At 36.9% G+C, this 24,331-nt stretch overlaps 1 pseudogene; it reads right to left on the minus strand.

The window, feature by feature from the left end:
- Nucleotides 1–13,437: 13,437 nt before the first annotated feature.
- On the minus strand, nucleotides 13,438–22,812 carry LOC134363839 (S-phase kinase-associated protein 1-like; annotated as a pseudogene).
- Nucleotides 22,813–24,331: the final 1,519 nt, after the last annotated feature.

Here is a 24,331-nt window from a genome sequence, read left to right on the forward strand (position 1 = left end):
AAAAAAAAGGTTCTTTGAACAGATGTAGTTGAAATATAACCTATTTAATGCTGAAAATTATTAAAATATGCAATTAGCACCCCCACACCCCATAACAGACAGTCTTCCTTTTGGCTTTTCTTTCTTTTCGTTTTAAAGGAGGGAATAACCTGGAGGATTAACAATCTTCCCTCTATTTCTCCATTTCTCCATCTCCATCAGTCAACAATACTGAATGCATGAATGGACTTGCTCATTTAGGGTTATAATGCTTCCTAGTTTACTGGAACATTCCCAGTTTTAGTACTTCAAGTCCTGTGCCAATAAACCCCTCAGTCTTAGACAAACCTGGAAAGTCTCTAACAAGAAGTAAACGTAAACAGCGCTTTGAAGATCTATGTAGAAATGGGAGCTCAAGGTTGGTCAGGAAGGAGATGGGACAGGCGAGGTCCGGAGAGGTGCCTGAAATGTGCATGTCTAACACGTTCTCATGTGATGGGGATGCTGTTAGTCCCAGGACCACACTTTGTAAAGGACTCAAGGCCCTGAGCAGATCTGTGCTAACATGGCAGGACCCAGGCTACAAGGAGCCATAGTACCAGGCAGATAAACAGAACAGGATCTCCACCATAAAAAAATATAACCAAGACCTTTCTACTGGATGTAGGTACAAGGTGGGGTCTTGGCTTTAGGAACGAGGCCAAAGTTAGTGCTGGAACAATCATCCAAAGGTACAGACTGGAGCTACTGAATTAGAAATTCTTGAAGATCTCTTGACAAGGATAAAAGTAGAGCGACCAACCAACCTGGTTTTCCCAGGACCTTCCTGATTTTACCACTAAAAGTCCAGGGCCTGAGAAACTCCTCAGTTCTCCTCAGTTTAGGACAGCTGGTCACCTAAAAGTGATCTCAGGAGACTGTAGCCTACATCCACCTGCATCTCCTTGTCAGGTGGCTCCAGCCATAAGAGAAGAAAGCACAAGTGGGAAGAGGAGGGGCCAGATGCAGAGCCAGACTGCTCATTGTAACCTATGACCTTCAAGAAAGGGAAAAAAAAGGACACCCAGAAATATGGTCTATAAATGCTGAAATGCATTTGCTTTAAATGGGCAAAACATGTTAAATGATTCTGCAGGCCTGCAGTTTTTCTAAACTCATGAAAGTGGAAAAGTTCAGCACAAACAGAGCAATCCAGCCACCCCATAGATGGAAGTCGTTTTCATTGCCTTTTGACAATCATCACACACACTTAAGAGCTCATTGCAAGTACAGCCTTAAAGAACCCTTTAAGGGAAGAAAGAAAAAAGCATTTGTAAATATTAGTAGAGTATCTCATGTTCTTTTAGTTACCCCATTAAAAAAAATAATAGTAATAAGCTACGTGCAATAAACACACAATTGAAAAACACTAAAGAATGTTTAAATCCAGGGAAAGAATCTCTCTGGTTGGAATGTGGATTCCACCTAAGATCCTCTCAGCGCCATAAGCTAGCATGCCAGAGCCATTTCAAATCTTTTCCATGGCCAAATATCAGTTATATTCCACCAGAATAGGGAGCACTATCAGCAACAGCACATCCTAATAATAATGATAGCTGTTTAAGGTGTTGTTCACTACAGTCATCCACATACTGTATAAAAATAACAACAGAAAACGGTTCCAACAGTAACAAGGATCAACGCCAAGTACACAAACCCGCACTAAGAATTCAAAAGCAAATACTGAGCCGAGCTGGTGGCAACGGGAGAGTGCGGCGCTGGGAGCGCAGCGATGCTCCCTCCGCGGGTTCGGATCCTATATAGGAATGGCCGGTGCACTCACTGGCTGAGTGCCGATCATGAAAAAGGCAAAAAAAAAAAAAAAGAATTCAAAAGCAAATACTGAACTAACCCCTCCTCCCAGCAACTAAGTACAGTAAATCCTGCAAAATGTTGCTTACATGGATATAATCTCCTCAGATACATTGAAAATATTCACTAGGATGATGGACTTCAGCCTAAGGAGGTCAGGAAGAAGAATGCAGACAACTGGTGATGGAAACAGGATTTGGAAGCAGGTGTGCCTGATTCCAGAGACCAAAGGCTTAAACCCCATGACACAGTAAATAGGGAAGAAGGGATGAGGCAGCAGGATCTAGATGTGAGTGTTGGGCTTGGTCATTTCCCTTCATCGGCAGAGATAACAAGTTAAGGGAAGGGGAGATGATTTGAGAAACTTGATTCTCTCCTTTAAAGTAACTTTGAAGCCCTCATTTTAAAGTTAAACGTACCACTGAGAAATAGAGAATGCAGGTAATTCTAACACCTACTAGGCTCTAAGACCCAGTGGGTAAACTCTCACAATAGTGGTGCCAGTTCTGAACAATATATTTGAAAAAAGACAAGGCTCTGTTTTTTTCCAAATTGAGAAGCTGCTGGACACCAAGCAGCCCAAAAAGACTACAGGCCAACTCCGTCATGAGTCTAGGAATGCCTTGGACAGTCAATAATTCATAATTCAAAAGCAGTGGAGAAAAGTTCAGCATTGACTAACCACTGTCAGAAAAATGTTTCCTTTCCTTCCAGAAACCCCACACCTGTTCACCTTCTAGGAGTTCCCTTTGGTCTCATTGACCTTTGACCCAAGTAGCCACCTAACACTTTACAAATATCCATCTCTCTATAAAGAGCCACACTCAGCTGCAACAACCTGTTTTAATTTTTAAACTCACTACGGCTTAGAATAGCATCTTTCTTCATAAAGTATAAATGTAATACTTAATAAAAATACATACAATGATAATTTTAAGCAGGAAGAGCAGAGACTGAAAATGAGTGATTGTAACAAAAGCTTTAACAATTTTTAATGGATCTGCATTTTTTTATATTTCTATTGTTTCTCAAACTTTAGTGGGCTTAACGTTCATCTGAAGGTTTATAAAAATTGCTGATTTCTAGAGCTACTTACTCTCAGAGTTATTAATTCTGTAAGCCTGGAGTGATCCTCAAGAATCTTCATTTTAAGCAATAATTCTGATGACAATGGTCTGTGGCTGCCTCTTGAGAAATCCTTCTTTAGAACAAGTTGAAATTGCTAATCACACACTACTAACCTCTTAGGCATCTCTCATTACCCAAGTCTTGTTACTTTAGATTTGTCCCTTGGTATCTCATTCTCAGCTGCAACAATTCTTTTTAAAAGACAAAGCTCCATAGATTGTAAGTCATCTGAATAGGGAAAGTTATGTATGTCCTCTTAAAGTGGCATTTTGTTTAGACCAATCAGCTTGCAGGAACCTGTGCCTCCTGTTCCTAGAACTTTGAAAAACAGAGATGTGGTTCCCATCAGAGCAAAAGTTTCATTGATACCCACTGTAATAGACATGTTTCAGTCTGGCCAACTAGCATGAAATGTCTTGCTCATTTGGAAGAAATCCCTGGAAAGATGATAGGCAGAGGTCCCACCTCCCACTATGGAATTCTATGGGGCAGATAATTTGCCTGCTCCCAGCCAGAGAGGGGGTCTTTCCTACACTAAGATCTCAGCCATACTTTGCCTCCCTGAATTCCTGCCAAAGCCTGGTCCACCAAGCTGTGAGTTATCCCATACAGGTTTAGTATATATATATTTTTAACCTAAATTAACTGGAGTCAAATTTTGTTACATGAAACTAAGAACCCTGGCTATGGCCCATCCTTATAGAAGAAAATATCTTCAAAATGTTATTAAAAAGAAGAAGAGGAGATAAGCTGGGTGGGTAGAAAAAAGAAAGGGCTGAAGGAGGAAGCCAGAAAGGAAAGAGAAAACTAACATACCATCCATCAATAGAAAACAAACTTAAAAATATATATTGTCTTCCATTCTGATTTCTTTTGGACTCAGTTTTACAGATTTATGAGCCCATGGCCACTGGTATTCAGTAAATGGGTAGAAATAAATTTGTGGTGGCAGGAAGGATACAACATAATCTCATAGCCACACAAACAGCAGCAGCTTGGTGATTAAAAATAAAAAATAAAATTAAAAAAAAGTATCACTTTTCAGTGATTGGTCCCTGATATCCACATGCCAACCATTGTCAGATTCCTGTCCCATAGTTGTATCCTGTGTCATTTTCATTATCTGTGCACAAGACAAAAACACTGCTTAGTTCAGATTTTTTTTTAATGTTATGTATGTGGTATAATTATTTACTAAAGAAAAAAAATCATGTTTGCAGGTGGAACAAGGCTTAATTTATTAGCAAACTGCAAAAGAGAATTTACTAAAATTTTTTAAGAGGAATCATATATTTATGTAGACTCCCAGACTTTAAAAGGGCCATTACTGTGCATAAGGCTTTTGATTTTCAGTTTTTCATCATAAACCCAACATAGCAGGGCCCAGACACTGGGCATTTTCCCCTGGAGTCACTCTACCTTATTATCAGTGCTGGACTTAAGTATCCTTCCCTGGAAACAGCACAAGATCTCCCATTGTAGGACAAACATTTTGAGTCGGTACAAAGAGGCACAGTAATGTTTCAGGATGTGGTTTCAGCCAGAGGTGATACAATCACAAGGCTGGGTGGAGAGAGGAAATGAGACTAGGGAGTTGTCTTGAGTGTGTCCCTGATACCTGGAGTCTTCCTGTTCTTTTCCCCTCTCTTACTCTCCTAGAGTCTCAGTTACCATTGGTGTGAATAATAGTAATAAGAGCCGGAAGCAAAAGCATTGTAATATTCAAGCACTTTTTTAAAATTTGTACTGAAATATAATTGACTGTATATATCTGTGGAATACAGCATTGAAAATCAATACCTGTGTGCAATATATTCTTTTGAACACAAATTTAATAAGTAAACCAACAAATGAATCACTGAATTGAGGGCAGATTCTGTTGCACTAAAGCACTTATATTACGACATAAATTGAGAAGATTGTCCTAAACTAGATACTATATTCGAAGCTAATACTCTCTCAAAAACATCGTGTCCCACCTAAGAACCATTAACTCTCCCATTCTCACAACCTGTACGACAAATACGAGGGTACCTCAAAAAGTTCATGGAAAGATTCATATTATCCTTTCAATTCTATTTTCCATGAACTTTTTGAAGTACTCTCATATTCACATTCTGGGTCTTTGGCCTGTCTTGCTTATCCATAATTAAAAGATTCAACATATAGGTGTTGCACTACATACAGATGACCATGTTAACCATAATTATTCATTTATTGATTCATACTTTCAAGCAGCAACTATGAATTGAGTGCCTGCTCTCAAAGAACTCACATTCAGATTATTCAAATCATTTTTTTGAGTAACCACCATGAGAAAGATATTAAGCTGAATGCTTTAACTTATGTGCGTATCTATCATGTGCTAGGTATCGAGCTAGTTACTTTAGCATGTTATCTCATTTGATCTTTGTGATAACCTTGGTGATAGACATTAGCATTTTTTAGTTTACAGACAGGAAAATAAGACTCAGAAAAGCTCAATGATTTATACAAAGTCATATAATCAATGAAGATTAATAACTGGTCATTTGGCCCTAAGTCCTCTGGTTCTTTCCAATTGGTAATATTTTCTTTCTTTCTTTATTTTTTTTTTTTGTCTCTTTTGTGACCGGTAAGGGGATCGCAACCCTTGGCTTGGTGTTGCCCGCACCGCGCTCAGCCAGTGAGTGCACCGGCCATCCCTATATAGGATCCAAACCCGCGGCAGGAGCGCCGCTGTGCTCCCAGTGCCGCACTCTCCCGAGTGAGCCACGGGGTCAGCCCCAATTGGTAATATTTTCTATCTAATGTTCATGCCTTCACTTACCTGCTTTATGTAAAAGAGTCTGTGATCAGGTAGAAACAAAGCCACTTTAGAGTTTATCAGGGACAAATGAAACCACATACAGTTTGAGTATGCCTGTCTGTGAGCTGATAGCTTAGCTCCAGAGACTTGGCACATGACATCATATCTTTTCAGTCCTGAGAATATCGTTCCCAAAGATGACTACCAATACATTTACAACAGAGACACACATAAACAGATGGATGTGACATATTCCAGCAATGATGGTTACATAATTTCAGGATCTTTCTAAATGACTTTTACAACACGTCCAAGACCAAGAACAACTTACTGAGTGTATCCAAGCACTTTAATTAAAAAGAAACGATTGCCCAAGTGAACAAGGGTGAATTAACTTATTCCTCTTCCTTGACTTCACCATTTTGAAATTTCTAACTTGGTGAGGCTTTGAGCTTAAAAAATTTTTTTTTTAATTTGTGGAAAGAGGCCATATATGCACATGTTTTGGTAAGAGCATAGGCTCTGTAGTTCTAAACCACCCGGTTTCAAACACTCGCTCCATTACTTACCTCCTATGGAAATGCAAGCATCTTACTTTACTGGGCTTCAGTTTCCTCATCCATAAAATGGACAAAAAGTACTTAGAAAAAAATGTGGAATATAGTAAATGTTAAATAAATGTTTGCTTTTTAAAAAACTTTTTAAATAGTATAAAAGAATATACAATTAAACCCGTATGTGCCCTCCAGTTTCCCAGTTCTACTTCCCAGGGGTAACCCCTGGCATCAGTTCACAGTAGTCCCTCTTATCACTGTTCAGTTTCTGTGGTTCCAATTACCCATGGGCACCTGCAGTCCAAAAATATTAAATGGAAAATTTCAGAAATAAACAATTCATACGTTTTAAATCATGCTCCCACTTTGCACCATCCCTCTCAGTCCTGCCAGGGATGTGAATCATGCCTTTGTCCAGCGTCTCCACACTGTCTATGCTGCCCCGCCATGAGTCACTCAGTAGCTGTCTCAGTAAGCAGATAGACTGTCACAGTATCACAGTGCTTGTTTGCAAGTAACCCTTATTTTACTCAATACTGACACCAAAGCCCAAAAGTACTGTGCTAATTTATAAATATGACTTTATCATAGGTTAGTATGTGTATTAGTCCGTTTTGTGTTGCTATAACAGAAATACCTAAGACTGGGTAATTTATAAAGGAAAGAGGTTTATTTGGCTTACGATTCTGGGACAGCTGCATCTGGCACAGGCCTCAGGCTGCTTCTACTCATGGCAGAAAGTGGCAGGCAGCCGGTGGGTACAAGCAGATCACATGGCGAGAGGAAGCAAGAGAGAGAGAGAGAGAAGGTGCCAGGGTCTTTTTAAGCAACGAGCTCTCGCGGGAACTAATAGAGCAAGAACTCACTCATTAATCCCCCCTCCCCCAGGGAGAGCATTAATCCATTCATGAGGGATCCACCCCCATGACTCAATCAGTTTCCAGCACTGCCACATTGGAGATCAAATTTCCACATGAGTTTTGGAGGGGACAACACATCCAAACTCCATCAGTATGTATAGGAAAAAACATAGTACGAGGGGTCTTCAAAAAGTTCATAGAGGCTGGCAGGTTAGCTAAGTTGGTTAGAACAAGGTATAACACCAAGGTCGAGGGCTCGGATCCCTTTACTGGTCAGCTGCCCCCAAAAAGAGTATATATGAGGATTTGTATTATCTTTCAATTATATTTTCCACGACCTTTTTGAAGTACCCTCATATATACAAGGTTTGGTACTATTTAAGGTTTCAGGCATCCTGAGGATCTTGGAAGGTGTCCTCCACAGATAAGGGGAGGACTACTGTATTATATATTCTATGTATGCATAGGTTTTCTGTGCATATACACACACTTGTAAACTTGTGTATACACATTTATATATTATGTATGCATGTTTTCCTCTTTTCACAAATATAAGCACATCATCCACACACCTTGCTTTTCTCCTTTAAAATATTTTGGACATATTTCTACATTGACACACCTAGATCTGCCACATTCTTCTATAAGTGATGCATAATATTCTATTTTATGGATATACTATAATTTATTTAGCCAGGCCCTTACTGTCAGACATTCAGATTGTTTCCAATATTTTGTTACTTCAAAAACTGTTGAAATTAGGGCCAGCCTGTGGCTCACTTGGGAAGAGTGTGGTGCTGATAACACCAAGGCCATGGGTTCAGATCCCTATGTAGGGATGGTGGGTTAGCTCACTTGGGAGAGCGTGGTGCTGACAACACCAAGTCAAGGGTTAAGATCCCCTTATGGATCATCTCTTAAAAAAAGAAAAAAAACATTGCAATTAATATCTCTGTGCATACATGCAAGAGTTTATCTGGTAGAAAAATCCTGGAAAAGTGAATTGTGGGTTGAAAATTGTATACATTTTTTTTATTTTAACATTTATTTGTACATATTTGTGGGGTACATTATGTTGTTTCAATATATGCATATACTGCAAAAATTCTATATATTTTAAACTTATGGATATTGCCAACTGCTTTTCAAAAACTTTGAAACAGTTTATGTTCCCACCATCAAAGCATGAGTTCCTGTTGTTGTTGTTTTTTCCATCTTTGTCAAGATGCACTTTTTGTTCTTTGCCAATCTAGTAGGAGAATAATGATATCTTATTCTATTTTGAATTTGCATTTATCTTATGAGTGAATTTGGCATTTCTTTTTCATAGTTGGTGTTGGTCATCTGTTTTGAAGATGGTTTTTAATATTTGAATTCCGTTTTTAAAGATTTATGCTGGTTCTCCTGTAGATTATGCTTCAGTAGCTGAAATTAACAATATGTGCTTTTTTGAAATCTGCTGCTGCTGAGCATAAAATTCACAGCATCTATCAAGGAAAAATGTATCTGCCTACATTTTTTAATTACAATTGTGAGGGGTTGGGGGAAAGGAGGAAGAAGTCCACACCTATGTTACACCACCTCCAAAGAGGCCTGAAAAGATTTTAACTTTATGCTATATGACCACAAAGAGAAATTCTACATCCTACACCTTGGTACAAAACTTGAGTTAAACATACTTCTGAAATTGGGATGTGGATTTAAGAATTGCAGGATCTAAATGTTGAAATCTCTCTGAACAATGCTAAGTTCTCAAATACCTTAGATAATCAGTGAAGAGGAGGATAAAAAAATCTCTAATTTTTCTTCTGTAAGAATATCTTCCACTTTAAGATAGCCAGAAAAGATCTCCTGAATGTTATCATCACAAAGAAATGATTAATGATGAATATGCTAACAATTCTGATTAGATCACTCTACAATACATGCATGTATTGAAACAACAAACTGAACCCCGTAAACATGTACAATAAAAAATTTTTAATTAAAAAAAGAATGAAAGGAAGAAAAAGAAAGAAAAAGTTCTGAGGTTGATGCCGGCGGGACTCTTGTGCCCTACAAAATGCCTGACTTTCACTCTCTATATTCCTTGAGAAGCTCTCTGTTGTCCAATTGTAATGTTCAACAGTGGATTTTCCAAACATAGTAAGTCAAAAAACATGAGCAAACAATCATATGTAAATTTAAGAAAAATTTATTTTATCAGAAACAGTGTCTTCTAATATCAGATGTAAATCCCTATTTCTCCTTTATTTCTCATCAGATATTAAAAGTGGCTAATACTCAGCATGATCTGAAAACTGCAATTTCCATCTTCCTAAGTTCTATAGAAAATAATATTAAAAGCTGTTTTTAATCTGGTTTTGGTTCACAGATTCTAAGACATTTTTCAAACCTGTTTTCAAGATAGTGTGTCAAAGGGGAATTTCAATCATTTCTATTCTGTTGTATTCTTCCCTCCCTCACTTACCAAGCCATGTGAAGAGGCAAATGAGATAATACGTTTGTTCCTATTTTACTGTAATATTGTTATAAAAAATATTTTTTCTGTAGGTATATTTGCTACAGTGATAGGCACCGGGGGAAGGGAGCTGATATTTTTCTTGGTTTCTTGTTTGCCTACTTGCTTGCCTGTCTTTGTACTAGAAATATAAAACATTAATCCTATTCACATGGGCACTAAGTAATTTCCTTGTGTAATTTTTCTTGGGCTACCATAAATTAGCATGAGTCTCAGAACCCAGAAAAATATTTCTCCTCCCACTAAATGCCCTATTGTACAAAGCAGAATGTTTCAGGTTGCCTGTCCTGCTATTCACTTGCAGCTGTACTCCTTCAGCTAAATATCTTTGTAAATGACAGTTTCATAGCAGTTACAAACTCAGGTTTTGACATGGACAGGTGAAGTTTGAATTCTGCCTCTATCATTTTCTTGCTATATTTGCAGCAGGTCACTGAACTTCTTTTAAGCCTCTGTTTCTTCACCTATAAAATGGGTACAGCAATAATATCTACCTATGTAGGAAAGAGTTAACTCAGCAGGTCTGAATTGCTCAAACCTTGCATATTCCCAAGTGCCTGTTTCCATGACTGCCCCTTGGCCAGCTCCTGGAATTGAGCCATTAGAATGTACCAAGTACTAAGAGTGCTTTGCACACTCAGAGCTTTGAGCCACACCATACCAGTTTCTCTAGATAGTTGTGCAAACAAGGTATTTTATGCTTGCCTTCTGGGGTCTGGAGCTTCAATGACTATGGTCAGCATACATGAAAAATCTCCTATAAAAACCCTGGACTCCTGTGATTAGGAGAGCTTCCATAACAGGTAACATTTCATACAACTTACCTCAACTCATTGCTGGAGGAATTAAGGACATCCTGTGCAACTCCAATGGAAGAGGACTCTTGGAAGTTTAAGCCTGGTTTCCTTTGGACTTATTTCCATGTTCCTTTTTGGGGGGGGAGGCAATTCTGCTTTGTACCCTTTCACAATGATAAACTGTAACTGTGAGTATTATAACTTCTCAGTCCTGAGTCCTAGCAAATCATTAAACCTGGGGTGGTCTTAGGGATGCCTGACACTATTTCAGAAGATGATTATGAAGATTAAATGAGAGCATGCATACTGAGCACTTAACAATGTCTAGCCCAAAGTGTTCAGATTGACAGAATTCTTTCTTGTCTTAGTGTTCCTTAAACATTTATTTATCTCCCTTACCCTTTGTTGATTTAACTACCTTTCTACAGAACACACAAACTAAAATCTTAACTTGTAAGACTGTCAACAGAAGCCATGAAATAATTGGATGCATGTGCTTCCAATTAAATAATTATACTTCCTACTGCTCCTTCCTGATGACTTGTAAGGGTGAAACAAGACAACATTGGGAAAGTATTTGCTCAGGTGGCAGCCACTGTTGATTGCCTATTCAAAGTCATTATCCCTTCTACCTGCCTAACAGAATACTAGTTTTACTCAGCAAAAATGTGCCCAGTCCCAGAGGATGAATCTTAATTGGCCTAAGTCAGTGCTGGCAGTCCCATTCCCTTTTGCTGATGATTGATTTCAGGTGGTCATGTGGCTTTGATGTGGAATGATGAGACCTAAATAGAATATCCCAGTAAGAGACTGGGAAAGATTTTTCTCTATGATTATGTAGAGTCAGATAGATACTAGGAGGGTCCCTTTGCTCTTCTTGCTGCCTAAGTTGGAGATGAATATGTGAGACTTGTTGCTTGGTTGCCATCCCAAGTCTGTGATAGGAGACATCATTAAATTACTGGAGATGGAAGAATGGGAAGATAGAGTTTGGATTTCTTAATAACAATGTTGAGCCTTTAAACCAACCCTGGAACTACGTATCTACAGACTCTTTAAACAAGAACAATAAATGTTCATTTTGTTTAGTCACTATTTTTTTGTTTTGTTTTGTTTTGTTGTTTAGTCACTATTGACTGAGCTTTCTCTTACTTGTAACTAATAGTATCCTGATATACTGGTTTCAACATGTGCTTTGTAAACACAAATCATGCACAGCTCTTATCTGTGAATTCTAAAAAGGAAACACATGTGCAATTATAATTTAATGATGTCCTTCCAAAAGAGACAGACTCAAGAATAACAAATTTCAAATAGAACCCAATGATTTTTGTGGAAAAAAGGTAGGGAGTTAGAACTAGAAAATTCTTTGCTCTTTAAAAGAGTCTCAGTGTCTCCCAGAAGGTTAAAACTCATCTTAAGCATGAAATCCTTCATGCAAATAAGCCAGTTCTGTGGATGTGAACTCTGAGGAGTGTATTTTATATTTATATTGTGGATATTATTACTTATGGTTGGGAAATGAGATATGAACATTATTTTACATGCCATTATCTTTTGCCAATTTCTCTGAAGGGCTTTCTGCTTCACATAGAAGCAAGATGTGTAATTTGGGACTGAGAAGCCAAATAATGTGAAATGAACGTTTTTAAGGAATTTTAAGGGATTCTGAACTTTAAAATGCTTGAAAATGAAATATAAAAAATATATTTATATGTGCTACTATAAGGCATCTTAGCTGTGACTTTTTTTAAAAAGTTTTAAAAAATCTATTGCTTACTTATGGGTTATATAACATCTACTGGCAAAAATGTGAGGCAATAAAAAATGACAAAAAATTTATATTACATATATTCATACATATATATGATCCATATACATACACAAATATCAAACACCTATATCCTCCAAAGTGGTTGATTTGGCACGCTTTAATTGTTTGAATTTCTCATTGGGAATTTTATTCAGAGTCAATATCGCATAATTTTAAATGTCCTCAACAGTGCCTAGTATCCTTCCTTAGTAAGTGGAGAAGCCACCAATCTTTCTTCTTCACTTTTCACATTAGCCTATTCCATATTTCTCTCCCTGACCATACAATCCTATGCTGAAATGTACATGTAAATATGTCTACATATATGAATATTATTGTTTATTTTACAAAAGAGGATCTTACAATTTCTACATCTTGCTCCTCTCACACAAAAATACCCTGTGGAAATTATTACAGGTTAATAGGCATAGCTCTAATTCATTATTTTTTTCTTTTTTGGGGGGGAGAGAGTGGATTAAGTATCTTTTTTAATTGAAAAGCTAAAGAACAGCCTAGTTACATTTCTCCCCAACAACAAAAAAAAACACAAAGTAGGTAGTAACTAAGTCTCCGGGCAATATATTCAAAGCTGAGAGGATTCAAAATAAAAAAAAAATTTAAAAATTAAAAAAAAAACAAGTCCTCAGGTCAAATTAAGGGAGACCCTCTACATACAGGCTAATCAATATCAGTGGTACTCTTTGACTCTATGAGGCTGGAAGACATCCTGATAACCCCAATCAGAACATTTACTTCAAGTTGCCTTTTTCCAGTTTCCAACTCAGGAATAAAGCTATTTTATTAATTCTATTTCAGAAAGCTTTTAGCAAGTTGTTTTATTTACAATGCCAACTTTTAAAAGGTTACTAAAGTTAAATGGACTATAAACGAGGCAAAAATCACTTTATAAAAAAGAACCTACCATTCGGTTTTATTCAAAGCAAAGAAAAAAGAAACTTGATCACACTAGACAAAACTACTACATAGGTCTGGAACCTGTACTCAAACTACACATGCAATGAGGACAATATTCTGCTAGTACCATTGATTTGCTGTTGCCTTTGTCTACTGTATGTCTAGTACTAACAACAATTAGCAAAACAGTGCAACTGGTATTGGAACAATCCTTACAGCATCAGACACAACATTTCACTTCTCTTCGCACCACTGGTTCTCTTTGCGTACCTGGGCTTCCTCCTCTTCAGTGAAGTCGTTTTTGATATTGAAGGTCTTGCGGGTCTCCTCAGTAGTTTTCTCCTTGATCATATTGGCAACAGTCTTGCATGTAACATCAAGCAAACCTTTGATGTCTAAGTAGTTTGCAGCCAAAATAAGGTCAAAAAGTGTTCCTTGGTCAACTTTCAGGAATTCTTGGTCCCAAATAGGGATATCATCTGTTCACTTTTCTTTGTTATCCGCAGGAGGAAGAGGGTTATCCTTGTGGTGGGTGCACCACTGAATGACCTTTATTAATATTGCTGCATTAGCATTTGGTAGAGGAACTGGGTCATCATCTCCATCATCCATTCCCAAATCTTCCAACATGGTCTTTTTTTTCTTATTTAAAAAAATTTAATTGGTTATGAATATTCATGAGATACAAAGCTGATTGTTACCCCTCATGTCCAAGCAACACAGCCTTGATAGTCACAGATTGTTTGGCAATTTCCACATCAACTTCAAATATCTCTCCATCAGAACTCTGCAACTTAATTGAAGGCACAGTGTTAGGTCTCAAGGATCCAGTGGGCCAGTCACTAACGAGAGCCAGGCGGCGTCAGCACAAGCTGAAAAGAAAGACTGCAGACAAGGCCACTTAATTTTTAATGAGATTTTTGCCACTACAAACCCATGGTCTTACATACTAATGCCTCTCTTTCTATGGAATAGAGTCCAAGGACTGGAATTGCTGGGTCAAAAAGTGTACTACAAATTTTTAAAATTTTAATAGATGTTGGCAGCTTGCTTTCCCAAACCTATAACGTCTCGTATTTCTGCCAGCTATGACAGTGATCCTTTCCCTAAATCACCACCAGTAATAGTTTTCATAGTTCTTTTCAATTTTTGTCAGTCTGGTGTAAAATTACATTTTATTTTTACTTTAATTTGCATTTTCCTTACTAATAATGAATGTGACAACCTTTTTATATATTTGTTGGCCATTTGGATTCACTATTTTCTGCCCATTTTTCAATTGGTTGTTTTTCTGGTTGTCAAATGTTTAGCTATTTGAACAAATTAGCCACGGATATTTTGTTCTAGACTAAACATCTATTGTTTTATTTATATCTTTTTTGATATCAAGATTCTTAGCTTTTATAAACTCAAATATGTCTATCTTTTCTTTTATAGCTCTGGAAAAGATGCTCTCAGTCAATACATTTTATACATTTAGTTTTCTAGATTTTCTTGCAAGACTTTTACAATTTTATTTTGACCATGTAAGCTTTTCGGACATCTGGAATTTGTATTTAAATGTAGAATAAGATGGGAATCCACTTTTACTTTCTTCCATATGAATAATCAATTGTCCAAACATCATTTATTAGATAATTGGTCCATTTCTCTCCCAGTAAACTGAACTGCTACCTTGGCAATATATTAAAATATCAGAAATACTGGGCTCTATTTCCGTGTTCTTTATTTTATTCCTTTGCCAATACCATGTATCTAACAGATGCAGTAGTTTTATTATATATTCTAGTATCCAGTAAGACAAAGCCTTTTATTATTCTCTCTTTGCATATTTTCTTGGCTATTTGGGGGTACTTATTCTTCTGTATAAACTTTACTCTTCTTTAACCAATCATTCCCCTGAAAGAAAATGCCAATTCTAATTTGAGTACATTGTCTTTATACATCCATCAAGTGTATGTATTTAATGTTTGTGTTATTAAGTATTCTTATCCAACATGGTATACCTTTTGATATTTTTAAATCTTATTTAATTTCTTTCAGTAAGATTGTATAATTTTCTTTATACAGGTACTTTACCTTTCTTACTCAATTTATTCCTAGGTACTTTATATTTTTTCAATGATGATAAATGGAATTTTTTTCTCATTTCTATTTCTGAATATTTTATTAAAGTAGGGAAAAAATATTGCCTTTTAAAATTTTATCTTGTATCCATTTCCTTACCAAATTCTCCTTTTTAAATCTAGTGATCTTTAGTAAGGTTTCCTGAATTTTCTAGATATACAATAATATCAATAGCAAAAAGAATTTAATTTGGACTCTTTTTTATTCAAAGTTTATATCAGTTATTTTATTTTCTTACCTTAATGCATTCAATAGCACTTCCAAAATAATGTTAAATGTAATGGTAATAATGTGTATCCCTATCTAGTAATTAATTTAATTAAAATCATTTTAGTGCTTTAAAATTTATTTTTTGTGGGGGTTTTTTGGTGGGGGTGGCTGGTTAGTACAGGGATAATATTTTAAAGTATTTGCTCAGTGGTTTTATGTTTTCTAATTTTACTATATTCTATTTTACTTAGTAATTTTAACAGAAATGACTAGTTTCTATCAAATGCCTTTAAACATCTATTGATATAATGACATTTTTCCTTCAATGTGTTGATACAGTTGATATGTTGATAGGTTTCCTGATATTCAACAACTCCTGAAAATATTGGGGAAAAAATAAGCGCTGTGAAATGCATTATTCTTTTGATATATTGCAGAATATTTGGTGAAATTTAAGAATTATCTTCTATAATCTTTTATTAGAGTAATATATGATTTTAGTTGGCCATCTTTGGCAGGTTTTGTTTTAAAGTTATTTTCTCTTGATAAAATGAATTTGAAAGATTTCTTTCTTTAACAGTTCAAATAATATGACAATGACCTGCTCTTTAAAGATTAGTTGAATCTCAGTTGTGAAAATGTCTGATCGTGGTGACTTTCTCGATGTTAAATTTATAATCACCTTTTCTTTATCTCTATGAATAAATTTACTCTTAAGTCAGTTTGGGTAACTTTAATTTTGTTACCAAATCTTTTTTCTAGGTTTTGAAATTTGTTACCTTATGCACTTTTATAATCATTTTAAACCTCTCTGTGATCATGTTTCTTTTCTCATTCTTAAACTTTACTTTTTCTCTTTTTTTTAAAATCAGGACTATAAGGTGCTCATCTATTTTACGGGTATTTAAAAATGAACTTTGAATATGTTTGTGCTTTTTTCTAATTTTCATTTGTTATTAATTTCAGATTTTTTTTCTTATAACTCATCTCTCTTGGCTTATTTTGTTTTTCCTTCTCTAACTTCTTAAGTGAAATCATTATTCCATCTCTTTGGTTTTTGTTTTTAATAATAATGACATTAAAAGCTAAAACTTTTCCTCTAAGTACAGTTTTTAATGGCTACCAAAGGTGAAGTATCCTCCTTTTCACTATTTTCAATATAATTTACAATTTCCCTTTTAATATTTTCTTTGATTTAAGAGTTATCTAGAAGTAGGCATATTAATTTCCAAGGAGATTAAAATTTGAGCGCAACTTTGTATTTTTCTTTAATTTTATTACATTTGATCAGAGAATTTAAACTACAAAATGTTTACTTTAAAAATCATTGAGGTTTTCTGAGACCAAGTACAGTACAAGTACAAAACCTATTTTGTAAATGTTCCATGAACATATATGAAAAAAATTCTTCCTTAGAAGGTTGTAAGGTTTAATATACATCTATTAAATAAAGTTTATTGATTCTATCATTCTTTCCTGTATGACTCTTGTTTGTTTTTAACTAGACCTGTTTAGTTCTGGAAGAGGAATACTTTGTCCTCCACGATAGTTTTATTTTCTTAAATTTTGCTTTTGGGCCGGCCCGTGGCTCACTCGGGAGCGTGGTGCTGACAACACCAAGTCAAGGGTTAAGATCCCCTTACCGGTCATCTTTTAAAATAAATAAATATTGCTTTCATTCGTCAAAATGTTTGCTTTATGTGATTAGCTGCTATTTTATTTGATACAAGATTCATAAATGTAAAACTTTCATTTTATTGTTATGTAACTTTTCGGTGCATTTAACTATAAATTTAACTTTGTCTGTTATTAATATTGCCATTTGTTGCACTAAACAAATTGTACTCATGCCCAAAAATAGATCTTCTGGATCTTATTAAGAATGGTCAAAGAATGCCCTGTTTGGGGGAAAGGGATTCTATGAGCTACCTTCCATGTAAGTCTTTATGCATGTTTAACTATCATGCATTTATGTGACACAGTTATATAGCTTCTAAAAACTGGGGTTTTTTTCAATTTTATTTGTATTTATTTTGTGGGGTACAGCGTGCTGTTTAATACACGCATATACTGCACAATGATTCACTTAGGGTAGATAGCATAGTTTTCTAAGAATAGCGTTCTTGAGCAGTCAGATATTCATACAAACACCACACAGATTGGGTCGAGAATCATGGTTAGTTTGATTTTTAGACAGTAAGAGAACTCTTGTTTCACAGATTGTGCTGACCCAACTCAGCCTGCAATCCCACCACATTCTATCCTGGTCTTATCGTATGTGACTGGACCACAACACAGCTGCAAAGTTCCACCACACATTCCTTTTTATTTGAATTTGTCTCGTATCTCTTTGTTCAATCTTTAATTTTAGCCATTGAAACTGCCTAAATGAGGTTTTATTTTCTTGTAAATAGTATATAGCTATGTTTTATTTGTATCCTAGTCTACAGTCCCTACCAACTATGCTCCTAACCACTCTTCTACCCCACCTGGATGACCTACCTAGCCTCTACATCTTCTCCAACTCCCATAAGATGAGGCCCATAGAATACGTTTACTTCCCCTCCCCCACCCACTTCCCCTCCCTGCCCCCATGAGAACCTTGGAGTGCTTCTACTTCCCATTGCCCCACAATCACCAACTCCTGGGTTTTACTGAGTTAGCATAGTACATATTAGAAACTTCCTTACAGCATATCCTTTCTGTTGCAAGAGACTTGCATAGTACTTACAGATCACATTTTGAGATTATATTCTTATTCAGATAGAGGTATAGATGGTAAGAAGAGGAAAGGAATGCAAAGGACATTAACTGCTGTTCACCTCTGCTGCCTTGTTGCTTTGCCTCTTTATTTTTTCCATCTTAAGATTTTCATCATGGTTTATTTATTGTCTGTTCAATTAGAGTTTTTTCTCGAGGTGCATGCTTCATATACTCTCTGCATTCTTATTTATCTCCACATCTCTCTTTCCTCCTGACACGTCAACAATATAGTATTTGAGAATACCTTGGTGTCAGGCTAGGGCTCACATCTTTCAGACTCGTTGTACCGACTGGGTCACAGACCCCCCTCACATGCCAGGCTGGATCACCAGACCCCTCACACAGGTCATGAGCTAGGTAATTGGGAAAGATCCCAGTAGCCACTGGCAAGGTTACTGATGTGAGCTCAGTCTTCAGCATCCTCAGCAGCAGCAGCAGCAGCTTACAGCAACCTTCAACAGATCTGGCAGCAGTGGCGGTAGCCTCCCGGAGCATCCCAGGGGCCCTGGCAGCAATAGCTTGCAGCAACAGCCTCCAGAAGCAGTAGTGGCCTCCCCATGGCCCCCCTGGGGGCACTCCAGGGGTGGGGACACTGTGGATCAGAGCTGTCCTTTATACTTAAGTCTAATAATCCAGGACATCTGGGTGCAAGTCAGACAACCCAGGAAGACCTAGGTGCCCATGCACATCTACATCAGACAATAGCCAAGGAACACCTGGGCACACGTGCATATTTACATCGAATGCTCGGCAAGATTCTGAACATCTGAGGGACCCTGACCATTTATATTTCATTTTCCCTACACTTGGGTTATAATTCTTTGATGCTATTCCACTATCTACCATCTTTTGGTAAATTAATTTAAAAAATAACAAAGGATGTCATTGTTCAGTGCTTCACTGACATTTTCCTTTGTTGGTTGGTTGTTCTTCCTGCCTTACAAGCTTGTAATATTCTCTTTATTATTAAAGTTCCAGGATTTCATCAGGACATGTGTGGATAAATGTCTCTTCTCATCAGCAAAGCCTGTAACTTGGAGAGCTCTTACAATCTACAGTCTTGGGACTTTACCTACTTCAGATGCATTGTTTTCTAGTATTTGTTTAATGATTGCCTCTCCTACATCTGGTCTTTTTTTCCCTTTAGAAACAAATTATTTCCATAGGAAGGACCCTCAAATCTTGCATCCAAGTTGCCTACATTTTTCAAATAGGGTTTCACATTTGTGCTTTGAGATATTCCTTGCACCTGATCATTCAGGCTACCAATTCAGATGTAAACAATGACCATCCTTATATTTAATTCATCTACTGAATTGTTTAATTGAGAAATCAAGTTTTTAAATTCAGAGAAGGGGAGGACGAAACAGGGAGATTTAAGTTAAAGGATACAAAGTAGCAGATATGTGGGATAAACAAGTCTAGAGATCTGGTGCACAATATGAGAACTATAGTTAATTGTGTCATATTTGGGATTTTTATTGGGATTTTAGCTGCTCTTGTTACACAAAGAAGGTGAGATGATAGATATGTTGCTTCATCATAGTAACCATTTTACTATATAGATGTACCCATAACATGATGTAAACATCAAATATACACAATAAAATTTATTTAAATAAATAAATTCAAAGACGTCTTTTATCAGCTGCACTTAAGTGCAGTGTTGTTGCTTTTTTTTGTTTTTTCTATTCAGTCGTTCTTCTGCTCTTCCAACAATTTTCTTCCACTGGGCTTGTGCTCTAATTTTTGCGCCTGATTTTTTTCTCTCACCTTTATTTGTTGTTATTTACCGTGGACAGCTCATCCGGACTCCAGGTATCCTGTGGAGATTCTGAATGGCTGCACTCCCACAGGTGCTGCAAGAAGCAGCTTCTGCCCCACTGAGGCCTGAGTGGATAAATAAATGAATTGTTTGAGCTTTATCTTTTGAAACAAGGTATTCTAAGGTTCCACTTTATTATATTCTACTACCAGGCTTTAGTGAAATTATAAATGGTTCTTAACTTATGGGGGATCACAAAAATCAGTGAGAAACTGAACAAAGCTAGACATACATTCTCTAGAAGAAAAAATCCCTCATGTATATTCAGAGACTTTCCAGATCTCTGGAAGTCCATGAACCTCAGGAGAAGGGACCCCAATAAGGGATAGTCATGTCATTGCTCTGCTTTTTAGAGTAAGAATAGCAGAATCATTGAAACTGCTCTTATTCCTTGGCCTTATTGGACACTTGCTACTCTATTCCCAGAAACACTCTTAACCTTCCTGTTAAACAGAATCCTCTCCTTGGCTGGATGAAGGTGGTATACGATATGGAACAGAAGAGCTAGCACTCCCAGGCTTGAACTTTACCCAAGCCTCCATCCAGTAAACTTGGAGACAAGAGAGAGCTAAAACCAAAGACCTCCCATAGGAACTTTGGTAGATTACTAAAGATTTCTAAAGCTTAGAATATTAGACATTTAAAAAGTAAACATAATTAATACAACCCCTATGAGTCTTATGTTAGCCCTTAAGATCTGAGTCGTAAAAGAGCACATTGCACCAGCTCATTGGTCTCTAAAATCCGTTGTCATGTGAAGACTCTTCTTTAATGAGCTCACTCGATCACTTAATTTCAAACACTCTTCATATGATTATAGCTCCATTTCAACAACTCTAGTTCATTTTCTCTCTCCTCATCTCCAGACCATATGTATACATATTTGGACATCTCCACTTGAAAGTTTCACTTCAATCTAAATTTGTCCCACATTGACCTTGTCATCTTCCCTTTCCCCCCACCCACAATCCACTCTCCTTCCACTAAACCCCTTCCCTCTGATTATCATTTCTGGTAATGGTACTATTATTCTCCCAGCTGCCCAAGTTAAAAACCTTAAGTACTACCTCTCTCTCTCTCTATATATATATACACACAATCATGCACCACATAACAACATTTAGGTCAATGACTAACTGCATATATAATGGTCATTCCATAAGATTATAGTGGAGCTGAAAATTTTCTATTACCTAGTGACACTGTAGCCGTCATAATGTCATAGTGCCATTACTTTATTTTTTTAATAAATTTAGTGTGGCCTAAGTGTACATTGTTTATAAAGTCTATAGCAGTGTACGCTAATGTCCTAGAGCTTCACATTCACTAACCACTCACTCACTTACTCACCCAGAGCAGCTTCCAGTCCTGCAAACTCCATTCATAGTAAGTGTCCTATACAGATGTACCATTTCTATCTTTTATATCACATTTGTACTGTACCTTTTCTATATTCAGATATGTTTATATACACTAATACCACTGTATTTCAATTGCTTACAGTATTCAGTACAGTTACATGCTATACAGGTTTGTAGCCTACAAGCATGTATTAGTCAGGGTTCTCCAGAGAGACAGAATCAATAGGATATGTTCTAAATATATGACAGTGAATTTTTTAGGGGAATTAGCTCACACGATTGTGAAGAAAAGTCCCACGGCAGGCTGTCTGCAAACTGGATGCTGGTAGCGTGGCTCAATCCAAATCCAAAGGCCTTGAAACCAGGGAAGCCGATGGTGTCCTTGGTACAAGTCCTGGAACCCAAAAGCTGAAGAGTCTCGAGCTCCAATGTCCATGGACAGGAGAGAAGAGTGTATATCCCAGCTCCAGCAGATAGAGAGAGAGCTTCGCCTTTTTCCTCTGTTTTTGTTTTCTCTGGGCCCCCAGCGGATTGGATGGTTCCCACACACATTGAGGGTGGGTCTTTCCCACCCAGTTCACTCAGGATCTCATACTAATCTTTGCTGGAAACACCCTGATGGACATACCTTAAAAGATAGCTTTACCAGGTTTCTCAGCATTCCTGAATCTAATCAAGTCGATACCTAGAATTAACCTTCACAGAGCAATAGACTATACAACATAGCCTTAGAGTGTATATACCATCTAGGTTTGTATAAGTACATTCTATGATGTTCACACAATGACAAAGTTATCTAACAACACATTTCTCAGAATATAACCCTGTCGTTAAGCAATGCACAACTGTATATAGAGAGAGGAAAGATGATAGGTAGATAGGTAGATAGAGAGATGATAGATAAATAGATATAGACATATATATCTACATACAGATATATAGTATTTAATCAATTACCACATGCTGTTCCTTCTTTAACATTTCTAAATATGTCCGCCTTCCAATTCCCACAGCTTCAGCCTCAGTTCAGGCCACTACCATCTCTTCATTTAATCACAACAGTCTCCAGTGGGTATTCCTACCTCTTCGTTCCCCTGTTTCTGGTACACTCCTTGCAGCCAGAGTGATCTTGCTAAAGCAAGTTTGATCTTGTTGGCTCTTCAGAATAAAATCTACACTCTTTCCCATGATCTGCAAGCATTGCATGCTGTCTCCTGCTCTAGCAATATTTGACACATCTTTCACCACTCCTCCACCTGACTGAACTACTTCCACGCCTCTGAACATGCTGAGCTCTCTGAAGCCTCTAGATCTTTTCATGCCCTCTTCTCTTTGCTGGAATGCCCTCTCAGCTCTTTTGCACTTGGTTAAGTCCCTCTTTTCTTTCTAGATTCAATTTAGCCATTATTAGTTCTGAGAATCTTGCCTCTAGTCTCTGAAATTGTGCATTCCTCTATCATCAAACTAGCCATGCATCCCCAAGTGTTCCAGTCTTCTGAGGTTGCCCTTTTCTTTGATAAGAGTAACCCAAGTTCTCAGGATCTACAAAGTAGTGGCTCATTGACCCTGCTCTGGTCAGCTGCTCAGAGCTTCTTCCCACCCAGACCACTCTGGCCAATTTGTAACAACATCTCAGGGCTACATCTCTCTACAGTCTGCTTTTCCTTACATACGTAAAAGTACAGCTTATAAATTTTACATAAGACTTAAGGACAATAAAGGAATATTACAATGCAGGACAAATATATACTTAAAAATGGATATCTGGGAGGGGGAGGAGGGTCAGCAAGAAATTGGGCACAAGAATGATTACATATTGTAATGATGAATAGGCTAATTATCCTGATTTGATCATCACATATTATACATAAGTATTGATAGTCAACTCTGTACCCCACAAATATATAATATCAATTATGTTTCAATGAAAAAATAATAATAATAATAAATAAAATTTAAAATAAATAAAAATAGATATCTGACTGCACTGATCATAAAGTCCACTTATGCCTTTTTGTGGGTGGCTGACAATATATTCATAGCTCTCCTTTTCAGAGCATTCCCCAGGGCATGCTCATTTTCTCATTTACAGCGCAGTTGTCATCACCTCTTTTTCTGCCTTCATGTGTCCGAATTTGGGTTCGCATCTCCCGCTATCGTGAGTGCCCAATAGCTCTGGGGAAAAAGCAGATGATATGGTGTCAGAAGAGGCAGAAAAGAACCACCCCCTTCCCTGGTCATCACTGGGCAAGGACAGACCCTTATTGGGGACCACTAGGTGACCAGGAGCATCTATTGACAGATGATACCTTAGTTTGAGAAGCAGTAACGTCAAAGAACTGGCACACACTCAATATGAAGGAAGAAAATAAAAAATATAAAAGAAGGAGTGAGCCTGCTACATAAGTTAAAATTATAACTTACATTTTAAGGTCTCACTAAATTATTTTCTTAACACTGATGATTAGGCTAGGTAATCTCTAAGGCCTCTTCAAATTATAAAACTTTCTCTATTTTATTCAAGCCCTAAAGTTCTGTTATGTCTGTATCAAACATTGCTTTATGAGTCAAACTATAAAGTCTTTGGAAATCATAGCTGTGCCTTATACATGGCTTTATCTCCCACAGAATCTGTGGAAATGTCATGCACAGAGTAGACATTAACAGACTGGTTGATTATTCAATATTTTCATCTCTGGATTTCTCCATATTCACTTAATTATTTCAGTAATTGACATTAACCACAACCACCAAAGATGATATTTCTGGCAAATGAAAGCATGAGTGTGCCACTTCTTACTGATATCCATTTACTCTTTTACTCATAGACATTAATTTA

Source organism: Cynocephalus volans, chromosome 1, assembly GCF_027409185.1.
Source record: "Cynocephalus volans isolate mCynVol1 chromosome 1, mCynVol1.pri, whole genome shotgun sequence".
Classification (NCBI taxonomy): domain Eukaryota; kingdom Metazoa; phylum Chordata; class Mammalia; order Dermoptera; family Cynocephalidae; genus Cynocephalus; species Cynocephalus volans.